General features: G+C 39.3%; 1 non-coding gene across 1 annotated transcript; it reads right to left on the minus strand.

Annotated features, from left to right (window-relative positions):
* Positions 1–5518: 5518 nt before the first annotated feature.
* LOC121101085 lies at positions 5519–5624 on the minus strand. The gene has a single exon (XR_005833042.1). It is a non-coding gene; the product is annotated as a U6 spliceosomal RNA (small nuclear RNA).
* Between the last annotated feature and the right edge of the window lie 6140 nt (positions 5625–11764).

Genomic DNA, 11764 nt, shown 5'->3' on the forward strand with positions numbered 1-11764 from the left:
GTCAAAAGTTATACGTGGATTTTAGACTACATGGAGTTTGGCAACCCCTTGCTCCCGCATTATTCAAGATCAGCTGTAATCGACATGCAATAAAATGTACTGTTTCAATGTGTAGAATTCAGTGGTTTTTATTACGAGGTTGTGCATGGATCTCCACTGTCTGATTGCAGAACATTTTCATCACCTGAGAAAGAAACCTTGTACCCATTAGCAGTCGCTCCCCATTGCCCCTCTGCCACGCCCAGCCCCTGGCAATCCCTGATCTTTCGATTCTGTGGAATTTCCTATTTTGGACATTTTCTGTACATGGAGTCACACAGCTTGTGGCCTTTTGGGTCTGGTTTCTTTCACTTGGCATAATGTATTTTTAGCGTTTGCTCTTACTGCCGCATGATCTTCCGTGGTGTGGGTATGCTGCGTTTTGTGGCGTCACCTATAAATTGGTGGACATTTGGCTCGTTTCTGCCTTCTACCTATTATAAATAATGCTGATATGAGCATTCGTGTCTAACTTTGTGTGTGGACACGTTTTCCGTTTTCTTGGGTATATTCCTACAAGTGGGATTACTGGGTTGTGTGGTAACTCTGTGTGTAACTTTTTGAAGAACTACAGAACTGGTTTTACAGCGGCTGCTGCATTTTGTTATCCTACCAGCAATGAATGAGCGTTCTGATTGCTCCACGTCTTGGAAGACACGTATCGTCTTTTTAATTTTGCCATCCTAAGGGGTAGGAAGTGGTTATTCATTGTGGTTTTCGTTTGCATTTCCCTAATGTCCTTTGATGTTGGGAATCTTTTCATGTGTTTATTGGCCATTTGTATAGCTTCCTTAGGGAAAAGTTTAGTTAAATCCTTTCCCATCTTTAATTGGGTATTATTTTAATTGTTGAGTTTCTGAGTGGTTTATGTGTTTTGGATACAAGTCTCTTAAATGATTTGCAAATTTATTTTCTCCAGTGGGTTGACTTTTTTTTGATGGTGCTCTCTGGAGCACAAATTTTAAAGTCCAAGTTACCTATGTTTTCTTCACTTTCTTGTGGTTTTGGCATATACAAATCATTGCCTAATCCAAGGTGATAAAGATTTACACCTATGTTTTATTTGTAAGAATTTTTTTTTAAAGATTTTTTATTTATTTATTTGACAGAGATAGAGACAGCCAGCGAGAGAGGGAACACAAGCAGGGGGAGTGGGAGAGGAAGAAGCAGGCTCATAGCGGAGGAGCCTGACGTGGGGCTCGATCCCACAACGCCGGGATCACGCCTTGAGCCGAAGGCAGACGCTTAACCGCTGTGCCACCCAGGCGCCCCATATTTGTAAGAATTTTTTAGTTTTCACTCTGCCATTTAGATTGCTGATCCATTTTGAGTTAACTTTTGTTAAATGTAAAGAAGGGGTCCAACTTTATCCTTCTGTGTGTGGTCATCCAGTTGTCAAGCACTGTTGTTGAAAAGACCGTTCTTTCCTGCATTGAATGGTCTTGGCACCCTTGTTGAAAATCAACGGATCACAGGTGTATGAATTTATTTCTGAACTGTCCAACCTCCACCGATCTTTATGTCTATTTTTTAAAAGATTTTATTTATTTGTTTGAGAGAGAGAGAGAGAGAGAGAGAGAGACAGAGTAGCAACAGAAACAGCTAGAGAGAGCATGAGCAGAGAGGAGAGGGAGAAGCTGGCTTCCAGCCAAGCAGGGAGTCCCATGTGGGACTTGATCCCAGAACCCTGGAATCATGACCTGAGCTGAAGGCAGACACCACTGACTGAGCTACCCAGGTGTCCCTCTTTATGTCTCTTTTTATGCCAGTACTACCCTATCTTGATTCACCATAGCCTTGTAGTAAAGTTTGAAACCGGGAAGTTTGAGTCCTCCAACTTTGTTCTTGTTTGGCTGTTCTGGGCCCCTGGCATTTCCATATGAATTTTAGGATCAGCTTCAATTTCTGCAAAAAAGGCACCTGGGATTTTGAAAGGTATTGTGTTAAGTCTGTCAATCAGTTTAGGGAATGTTGCCAGTTTAAAATTATTTGTTCCAATCCATGAACATGCACTATCTTTTTATTTATTTAGATCTTCTTTAATTTCTTTCAACAACATTTTGTAGTTTTCAGTCTTGCACTTTTTTTTTTGGTTATACTTATTCCTAATTATTTTATCCTTTTTGAGAGTGGGATGGGAACAGGGCAAGTTAAAACACCACAAAGCTTACTGTTCTCGTGGAGAGTCAATCATTTTTATTGAATAAATGCTCTTCCAATTGTTGTAAGTCTTTGGTTAATTTTCAGAGTTTTGAAACAGTTGATTTTGACAATTTTTGCCAGTGTTCTCATTTCTTTTATGGAGGAGTGGATTTTTATTTATTTTTATTTCATTTTATTTTATTTATTTATTAGAGAGAGAGAGAGCAGGAGTCGTGGGCAGAGGCAAAGGGAGAGGAAGAATCAGACTCCCTGCTGAGCAGGGATCCAAACGTAGAGCTCGATCCCAGGACCCTGAGATCATGACCTGAGTCAAAGGTAGACACTTAAAGGACTGAGCCACCCAGGCGCTCCTGGAGGAGTGGATTTTTGACGTTTTTCCTCTGATGTGCCAGAAATCAGAACTGCCCATTGTTGATACCATTGCCTTTCTTAGATCACCTGCCTGGTCTCTGAGGATATTTAAGATATAGAAGCAAGTCACTGGCAAATAAAGACGTATGATACAGAAGTTCGTTGGGCCACAGGGCATCTTGGCGGATGTCGTATATTAATAGATCTACTGGGCCAAAATTCTCATCACTGAGGTCACAGATAGAGTGGTAAAACGGAAGTGTTAGAAGTTGTTCCTCAGTGAATTAGAAGTGAGAAAGCAATGAAGTGTCTGATAATAAGGCAGATTTTTCATGTTCCTTGGTGGAAACTCAGACCAGGAGGAATATCATTAAATCCCAAATCTAAGAATGACACATGCATTTCAAGTGTCAACTGAATCAATTCATATGATAACCTGGAGCTCAGTGTTAAGGAAATTCTGCGATCACATGTGGCCTTAGTGCCAATCACTGTATTGGTCAAGTCCAGCCAGGAAATAGTGGCCACTCAAACTGGGTGAATGAGAAGAATTTAATAAAGGCATTATTTAGGACGCTGTGGGCAAAATTGAAGGAAGTCTGTGAGGGAGTGGTACTGGGCACAGGACAGGACTTGTGATTCCCACTCCCAGGCCGAAAGGGCCTTTAATAGGATTGATTGAAGAAATAAGAGTTTTAGTGATTGATCTAGAGTTCTTCTTCTTTTGGCCATTTTTTAAGTACCATATATGAGATTACTTACAGTAAAATCAATACTTTGTCCTTAAAAAGTTCAGAAGTTCTTAATTAAAAATGCTTGGGAATACTTTTAGAGCAAAACAAATACAATTTATTATTCACTTTTATCAAACATTTCAACTTTAATATAGTGAGAGATTCCACATTACCAAGGATTTTCACTACAGACGTCATTATCTTGCTTGATTTTCACAACAAATAAATTCCTTTGCAAGGTCTGAGAGTCCCCAAGCCCACCCTGACTTCTGACATCAAGTTTGGGTGTTTTCAAGACCACCCTCACATTCAATAATTTGCTGGAAGGACTCACAGAACTCACTAAAAACTCTTATACTCAGAGTTATGGTTTATTACAATGGAAGGATACACATTAAAATCGGTGGAGAAAAGAGGCACATGGGGCAGAGTCCAGGAGAAGTCCAAGCATGAACTTCCATTTTTCTTCTCCCAGTGAAGTTGTGAGCAGTGCTAACTTTTCTCAGTAATGTGTGATGATACACATGGAATATTGCCAACTAGGATGCCTTGCTGAGTTTCGGCATCCAGAGTTTTTAATTGAGCTTGGTCCTATAGTCATGGTTGACTGCCCACCTGGCTGACCTTAGTCTCCAGCCCCTCCAGAGGTCAAACTAATACTGTGTGGCCCAAGACCTCTCCCCCAACCAAAAATTGCAGTGTCAGCAGAGACTTCCTGGCATGGCCCAGGGTCCCCAGAAGAACAAAGACACTCTTATCAAGCAGGATATCCAAGGTCTTAGAAGTTACCTCACAGAAGTCTCAAGAGCAAAAGCCAGACCTTTGGACAAGGTTAATCCTTCACCACACAAGCATGTACTAAGGTTATAGAAGTCTAATACAAAACCAGAATGGAGGACAGGTCCACAGGTGGTCAGACATCTGGTAGGGATTTTCCTTTTGTCCTACAGCTCAATGATATTTTTTAGTGTATATAAGAATTACTGTATATAAAATTTTGTATACTGTACATCATGGGTTATATAGGGGACTTTCAAGGGAATTTTGACTTTATATGCTGACTATTAAAAATGCCTTCTCAATATTCCCAACCCCTTCCATAGTAAAACACACAGACTCTTGCATAGACTTGCATGAAACACATGGACTCTTACATAGATGTGCATGAAACACATAGACTTGTAAAAAAAAAAAAAAAGTGAAGCAACAAACAATAGCACCCTAAAAAAATTAAAATGTTTTTACAGAAGAACTTAATCTGGAAATTCAGTTTCTGTTACTGCCACAATTAAGATTCTAGCCATGGAAATTGTGCTAGGTCATACATTTTTTTTTTCAATTCATTTGCTTATGATTGTGAAACAAATTGCTGGGAACTCTGGTGACCATTTTCTGAGTATCTCTTTCTGAAGCAAGGTTGACTAGAGAATGGGGAAATTGTGTGACCTATAAAATTACTTCAGAGTAAAACATTTGGCTTTCTTAATCTACAGTATTCAAAAGTTTACAGAGTAATTTGAAGAAAATTTTTAAATAGTTATTATTACAAGTAAAAAGTAACATGTATTCTCTAGTTCTTACAAACTTCACTCCTTCAGAAGTGTTCCGTGTGGTTGCCCATCTTTGATTTTGGCGGGCACGTACCAGCACTGGGCTCCGCCTTCCGGGCTGAAATATTGTAGATCATCTTGATATAATTTATCAACAAAAAGCATTCTCTCCATAAAACTTAATAAGTTAGCAATGAGTTTCTGTGCTAGAAAGGGTTTTTTTCTCCTTTTTACGTTTTGATTTATAGCATGTCCTTCACGGGAGCCGTGTTTGAGGAAAATAGCGATTCTCGCTAATGGTTACAGGCAGCCTGTCCTCACAGGATGAATACAAATAACAAAATATACTAATACCAATAAATATTTTTTTTGTATGACACACCAGTAATTAACTTTGCAAATTTGCTTAAAAAACAAAAAAACCTTTGTTGCACAATAGATCAATGGTTGCCAGACGATGATTTCACAGACTAGGAAAATTACCAAAATTTTGGGGGAACTGACATAGAGTCGCCAAATATTTTCTTTTGCCAAATAAAGACACTACAAGAGGAAAAAAGTCCCCTAGAATCTAGTATCAGAATTATTTCATGAAAGAACATTTTTGTAGTTAACACGAAGGTTGATCCATATGATTTGCTGATTTGTTTTTCTTGTTTTTCGGCTTACATCGTACCTGTTTCGTCCAGGTTCCATACCAGGCTTTTGCACGTGATCCTCGAGAGGGGCCATGCTTAACTTCTCTGTATCGCTCCAATTTTAGCAAATGTGCTGCCAAAGCAAACACCATACCAATCTTTTAAATGATTTCAGTGGTAATCTCACTGAAGATCTGTGAGTAATGAGCTCTATTCCTCTGAGTGATTAAAACCATGGAATCTGAAGCAGAATGCCTATGCTTGAATCCCAGTTTGGCTACTTACGAGCTGTGTGACCTTGGGCAAGTTACTTAACCTCCCTGTATCTTAGTTTCATCATCTCTAATATAACAATATTAATAGTATCTACCTCAGAGGGTTGTTGTACGGATTATGAGTTAAAATATATGAAGTACTTAGAACAGTGCCTTGTCAAGTTGTATGATACAGGTACTTGCTGTCATTGCTAATCTGTGTATGTCTGGCAATGTCCATATTTTGTCCTCATTCTTGATTATAGTTCAGCTAAGCATGGAATTCTGTGTTGAACTTTACTGCCTTTCAGCATTTTCAAGATATGATCCCATTTTCTTCTTGCATCTCTCACGGTGGCTGAGAAGTTTGTCTTTCCTTATGGGAAACAATCTCTTTTCTCTCTGATTTGCTTTAAAGTTTTTCTCTCTGTACATTTGATGTTCTGTGGTTTTATGATTCTGTGTCCATGTGTGGATTTAATTTCTTTTTTTCTAGCTCAAAATTCATTTTGCTCCTTCAAATCGAAGACGTCCATCTTTCTTTAATTGTAGAAAATTCTCAATCAGAAGTTACGATTAGATTCTGCTGCAAGTGGTTTTTAAAAACAACTGTAAATCAAAGTGGTTCCTACGAGATAGAAGTTTATTTCTTTTTCACATAAATGAGGCTCTCCAGGTGGTGTTTGATGGCGTCAGGGGCTCAGGGACATTTCTACTTTCTTGTTCCACTGTTCATTCTCAGCAAGTAGATTCTCCAGTCAAACTTATCATACCACCTGCACTGGAGCTAGTAGGAAAGAAAAAGTAGAGAGAAGAATCCTACCTCTTCCCTTCAAGGACATTTCTGGAAGTTGTACATGCTGTTTTGGTTACATTCCAGAACACAGTCTTATGGCCAATCCAGGTGTAAGGAAACTGGGAAATACTGTCTTTATTCTGGGCAACCTAATTCTCAGCTAAAAATGGATGATTCTATGAAACGGGCAGAGGGAAGACTGGTTATTGGGAACAGGTAGCAGTCTCCACCATAGCCATTTTTAGTGCAGATTTCACTCCTATTCCCTCTATTGTGTCTTTCTGGAACACTTAGTAATGTTCTATTCTCTGTGCCTCTTTCTTTTTAATATTTCTTTTTTATCTTTTTGTGTTTCATTTTGTAGGACTTCTTCAACTCTGCCTTCCAACTTTCTTTTAAGTTAAGCTTTTTCTACTGAGTTTTTAAATTTTTAATCTACTGAGTTAAGTTTCAAAAAAATGATATATTTTTCATCTTTGGGATTTACACAGATTTTTTCCCCCTGAAATATGCCTCTTATTTTTTATGCTGTTCTGGTTTTTCTGTATAGTTTTTATTCTCTTATGTCCAGAATCACTTAAGCTTACTTACTTTGTAGTCTCTTTGCTCTATTTTCTCTAATTCTCCAGGCGTGAATTCTGCTACCTCCTTCCCCCAGAAGATAGGTGTTTTCCATCTCATCTTAGGTATTTCTTTCCACAGTGTCTTATGTCCCCAAGGTTGTAAAGTGTGACTATGGGGCAGTATTGTGTTTGTCTTTTGTCTATACTAGGGTCCTTCGTGTTTCTCTGATTCTTCTGGATCTTTGGTCCTCAGGTTTTTCTGTTGCTACCTTGGTTTGGGTTTTCTGCACTATTACTCAGGAATACACCTGTGGCTCCCGCTTTGTGCACAGCTTAGTTAGGGAGGTGTGTTGTCTGGGCGGTAATCAGGTTGCTTCACCCCCTGATTCTCAGGCTAATGGGAGAGAGATTCTAGAATCCTTTTCACAACAGCTGAGCTCCAGCTCCATTGCACGTGGGGCCTCAACTCTCATTGAAGCTCCTAAGCTCAGCTTCTGATTCCACTTCTCCAGTTGCCTGTTTAACCTCACCTCTTGATCATTACTTTTTAGTGTTCTCTTTATTGCTGGCATCTGAGGATTTCACTTTCTTGTTTTAGTGCTTAGTTGTGTATTTCAAATGCTTTTGTTTATCGAGCCTTTGTGTAGGTATGATAGGTGCTTCCCTCATCAACTTAGTCCATCATAGTGATAAGAAGTCTAACAAAGAGCATTTTAAACCCCCCAAACAGTAAAGTGACAATTTGAGATTATTGCTTTGATACTCCTTATACAATCCTTGTTTTTTCATTTGCAATGGGCCAGCATTGTCCTGTGCATTGACATTTGGGAATGAATGGACACTGAGAAACTTAGGTTCTGGCTCTGGTTTTGTTGCTTGCTGACTGCCAACTTGGGGCAATTTCTTAAGTTCTCTGAGTCTATTAATTAGCTGGAAGATTGACATACATAGTATTATTTGCCCTGCTCCATAGGATTATTCTAAAGATCCAATGAGATAATAGATTAGAAAATGCTTTAAACCTTAAAACACACAAAGATTTATGGTATTAATAGCAATGATAAGGACTGAAAACCATTAGCTCATTCATTAAGATATTTTTTTAAATATTAAATTTTATGAAAGGCCATATTTTTTTGGTAAACAGAAAAAAATCCTCTATCCTGGTAAAAGCTATAATTCTAAGAAATACTTTATAAAGGAACTCCTTGAAAACATTAAAATATGCTTGTGAAATTTAAGAGCACTATTTGTACCAATAGGCAGTTATAATTTTAATAGACTGTGGAATTCATTGTGGAGAGACACACCTTTAGCAGTTAAAGAACAGAGAATTGAACCTGGAAATCATCATTGCATTTTGTTATTATGTGTTTTCTCAAACAGTGGATACTAAACGTCCAATTACATTTTGTAAGGAACCATAAATTTTTTTTTTAAATGCAGAAAACAGGTCCTTATACTTGAAAACATTGAGAACCACCAATCTCGCCTATGGTGGTAGCCTACTAACTGGGCTGTTTGGCCCCAGACCCTCCATCTCTCACTAAAACACACTCCCTAAGACAGAAGGACAATGCCAGTCCTCACTAATGTCTGCGGTCAATTGTGAGGGCTGTTGCAGAAAATCTGTGGTTTACTAATGGCCAAAGTACTAAGTTTGCAAATGATTTACTTAAAAGAAAATCAGACAATGATTCAAGATGGCAGACTGGTCATACACATCTACCACTTACTGCCCACTAAATCTCACAAAAATACATGTAAATAGGTATTGATAATAAAATACAGTTTAATAACACAGGAAAGCAGAGAAACCTACTATCAGAAGAAACAGATTTTTTTTTTAAGATTTTATTTATTTATTTGACAGAGATAGAGACAGCCAGCGAGAGAGGGAACACAAGCAGGGGGAGTAGGAGAGGAAGAAGCAGGCTCATAGCGGAGGAGCCTGATGTGGGGCTCGATCCCATAATGCCGGGATCACGCCCTGAGCCGAAGGCAGACGCTTAACCGCTGTGCCACCCAGGCGCCCCAGAAGAAACAGATTTTTATTAAGTTCTGAAAGATCTGACCAGAGAACAAGTGTTTGGAGGAACAAAACTAAATGAAAGAAAAACCCAGGGACGCCTGAGCGACTCAGTTGGTTGAGCTTCCGACTCTTGGTCTCTGGTTGTGATCTCAGGGTGTTGTGGGATCAAGCCGTGCATGGGGGGCTCTGTGCTCAGTGTGAAGTATGCTTGCGATTCTCTAGTTTTCCCTCTCCCTGCCCCTCTGTTCCTCCCCCCACCTGTACACAGTCTTTCTCTAAAGTAGATAAATAGATGAAATCTTTAAAAAAAAGAAAAGAAGAAAACCCTAACGCGTGTGTAAGAGATGACTGCTGTAGAAGGAGGTTGGCTAGAACTACAAGTTTAGAGCTAACGGATATTAAGAAGTGGAAGGGGCTCTGGGGCATTTATCGATTTAAAAAGTTAGGGAACTGCACGTGGAACAGCAGACCAGTAAGCCCCCCTGTTCTGCACGCATGAAGCGCTGGGCAGCTGTGGCGGAATTGACTCACACACTAGGGCTAGAAAAACAGGCCAGGGCTCAAATAGCTACTGACCTCCAGGAGGGTCATCAATCCCACCTCACAGATCGTCTTCAGATCCTGTCTGACTCATATCCCAACCCCGTCCCAAAGTCAGGTGCAGCAGACAGAAACAGTTGACACCGATAGAGATGTGAAAATCACATAATTAAAGGAGCGTATACAACCAAGAATTGCCGAACATTTGAAGAAAAAAAGTACAATACCAAGAAGGGGAGGCATCGTGCTCAACAAACAGAATGTAACAGAATTAAGAGAGCAGAAGAAGAGGTTAAGATGTTAAGCTTTATGACAATGTCCTAAGAGTGATAAGAGAAGCCATCATATCCACAATATAGGAAGAGTCTTATGTATTAAGGAAGCATTTATAGATCTTAGAAATTAAGAAATAAAATACTAATTAAAAATTGTTTTCCATAGATGGCCTGGTATAACAATTGACATGGCTGAAAAGCAGATTAATTAGTAAAAAATTAGTGTCAGGGGACTCTTGCATACTTGGTGGTAAAGTAACATGAAAAAGATAACGAGAGAAAAGTTAGGACACGTAGAAGATAAATCTGAGTGCTCCATCATTCAGCTGGTAGCTGTTCCAGAAGGAGGGAAGAAAGAATGGAGGAGATGGAAGTAATGGAAAGGCTACAGAGTAAAATTTTCCATAGTGAAAGAAACACAAGTATCTTCAGATTGAAAGTATTTAAATTCTATTACCTCTAGTTTTGAGGTTTGACCATTCTCTTCGTTATACTGCAGACTCTCTTTCAGTTTGGTCTCCTTTTTGAGATCTGTAATTTTTGTTGGTGACCTGACCTTTAGCAGGGACTGTTTCTTCTGTGGATTGTGGAAATCTCTCTCCAGGGGGGGTTTGCATTTGCATTTCACCAGCAGGACAAATTTTTGTTAACTTTGTGTCCTATGAGATGTTCTGCATGTAAATTCATATTCCAAACTGGAATGTGGCACAAGCTTGAGGTTTTACTTTCTTACAAAGATTTTAACCACTGTCTCTAGCTGTAGGAAGAGGCAGACTTTTTTGCTGTCTGCCTGGTTCTACAAGTAAAGTTCTTCTAGTCTGCCTTGTACCGAGATAGGCCAACTCTTTGAGGGTTCTAGCTTTATGCAGGTTTCAATCTCAACTCTTATTTTGAAGGCCATAAGTTGCCATCTCTCTTCCACTGTGGCTTAAAATTCAAGTCCTTAGCCTTTAAGACCTCTCTTCATATTTGCTCTCCAACTCCCCCCCACCCTTTCCCACACATGCACTGAAGCTTGCATTCTTTGTGCTCCAATTCTGTTGTATATCTATACTCCAGAAGACCATGCTGCTATTAAAATAATGAGATACTCTACACGTGTTGACAAAAGATCTTTAAGGTGTACGTTGACACACAAATAAACAAGTTCTCTATTTTGGAATATGAGGGTTTCTCTGTTTAGTGAGCTTGGCTATGTATTTGTTTGTTTCATTTTATTCAGCATTTCAAGGTGTGTGTAATGAAAGGGGTTCACTATTACCCTTCATCTGCTGGGTTGTAAGAACTGCAAGTCCCCGATACACAAATATAAAATAATGGCACTCATTCATTTGCAGACTATTAAAATTTCTTTAGTGGAAAAGAAAGGGATAAAGATACACCTATTGTCTTATCAACACTACAGATAATAGTGTGCAACTGACATATTGCCATGGAAATTTGCTGAGCATATAAATACTCTTTTGGCAGCGGAGAGATATTCCACCTACTCCACTGTGTGCAACAGAGCACAGCTTCTGACAGATACGTTTTGGCACACCAAATGTGCCAAATAGAAGAGCTGGTAGAATTAACCACACCAAACCCATCTAAAAAGCAAAGACTGAGTTAGTGCTAGAAGTGATCTAAGTAAAATAGAACACAGTTTAGGAAATTTTTTTTAAAAAGATTTTATTTATTTATTTGACAGAGACAGCCAGTGAGAGAGGGAACACAAGCAGGGGGAGTGGGAGAGGAAGAAACAGGCTTCCAGCGGAGGAGCTTGATGTGGGGCTCGATCCCAGGACCCTGGGACCACGCCCTGAGCCGAAAGCAGACGCTTAACGACT

The sequence above is a fragment of the Ursus maritimus genome, unplaced genomic scaffold, assembly GCF_017311325.1.
Source record: "Ursus maritimus isolate PB19 unplaced genomic scaffold, ASM1731132v1 scaffold_6, whole genome shotgun sequence".
In the NCBI taxonomy this organism is placed as follows: domain Eukaryota; kingdom Metazoa; phylum Chordata; class Mammalia; order Carnivora; family Ursidae; genus Ursus; species Ursus maritimus.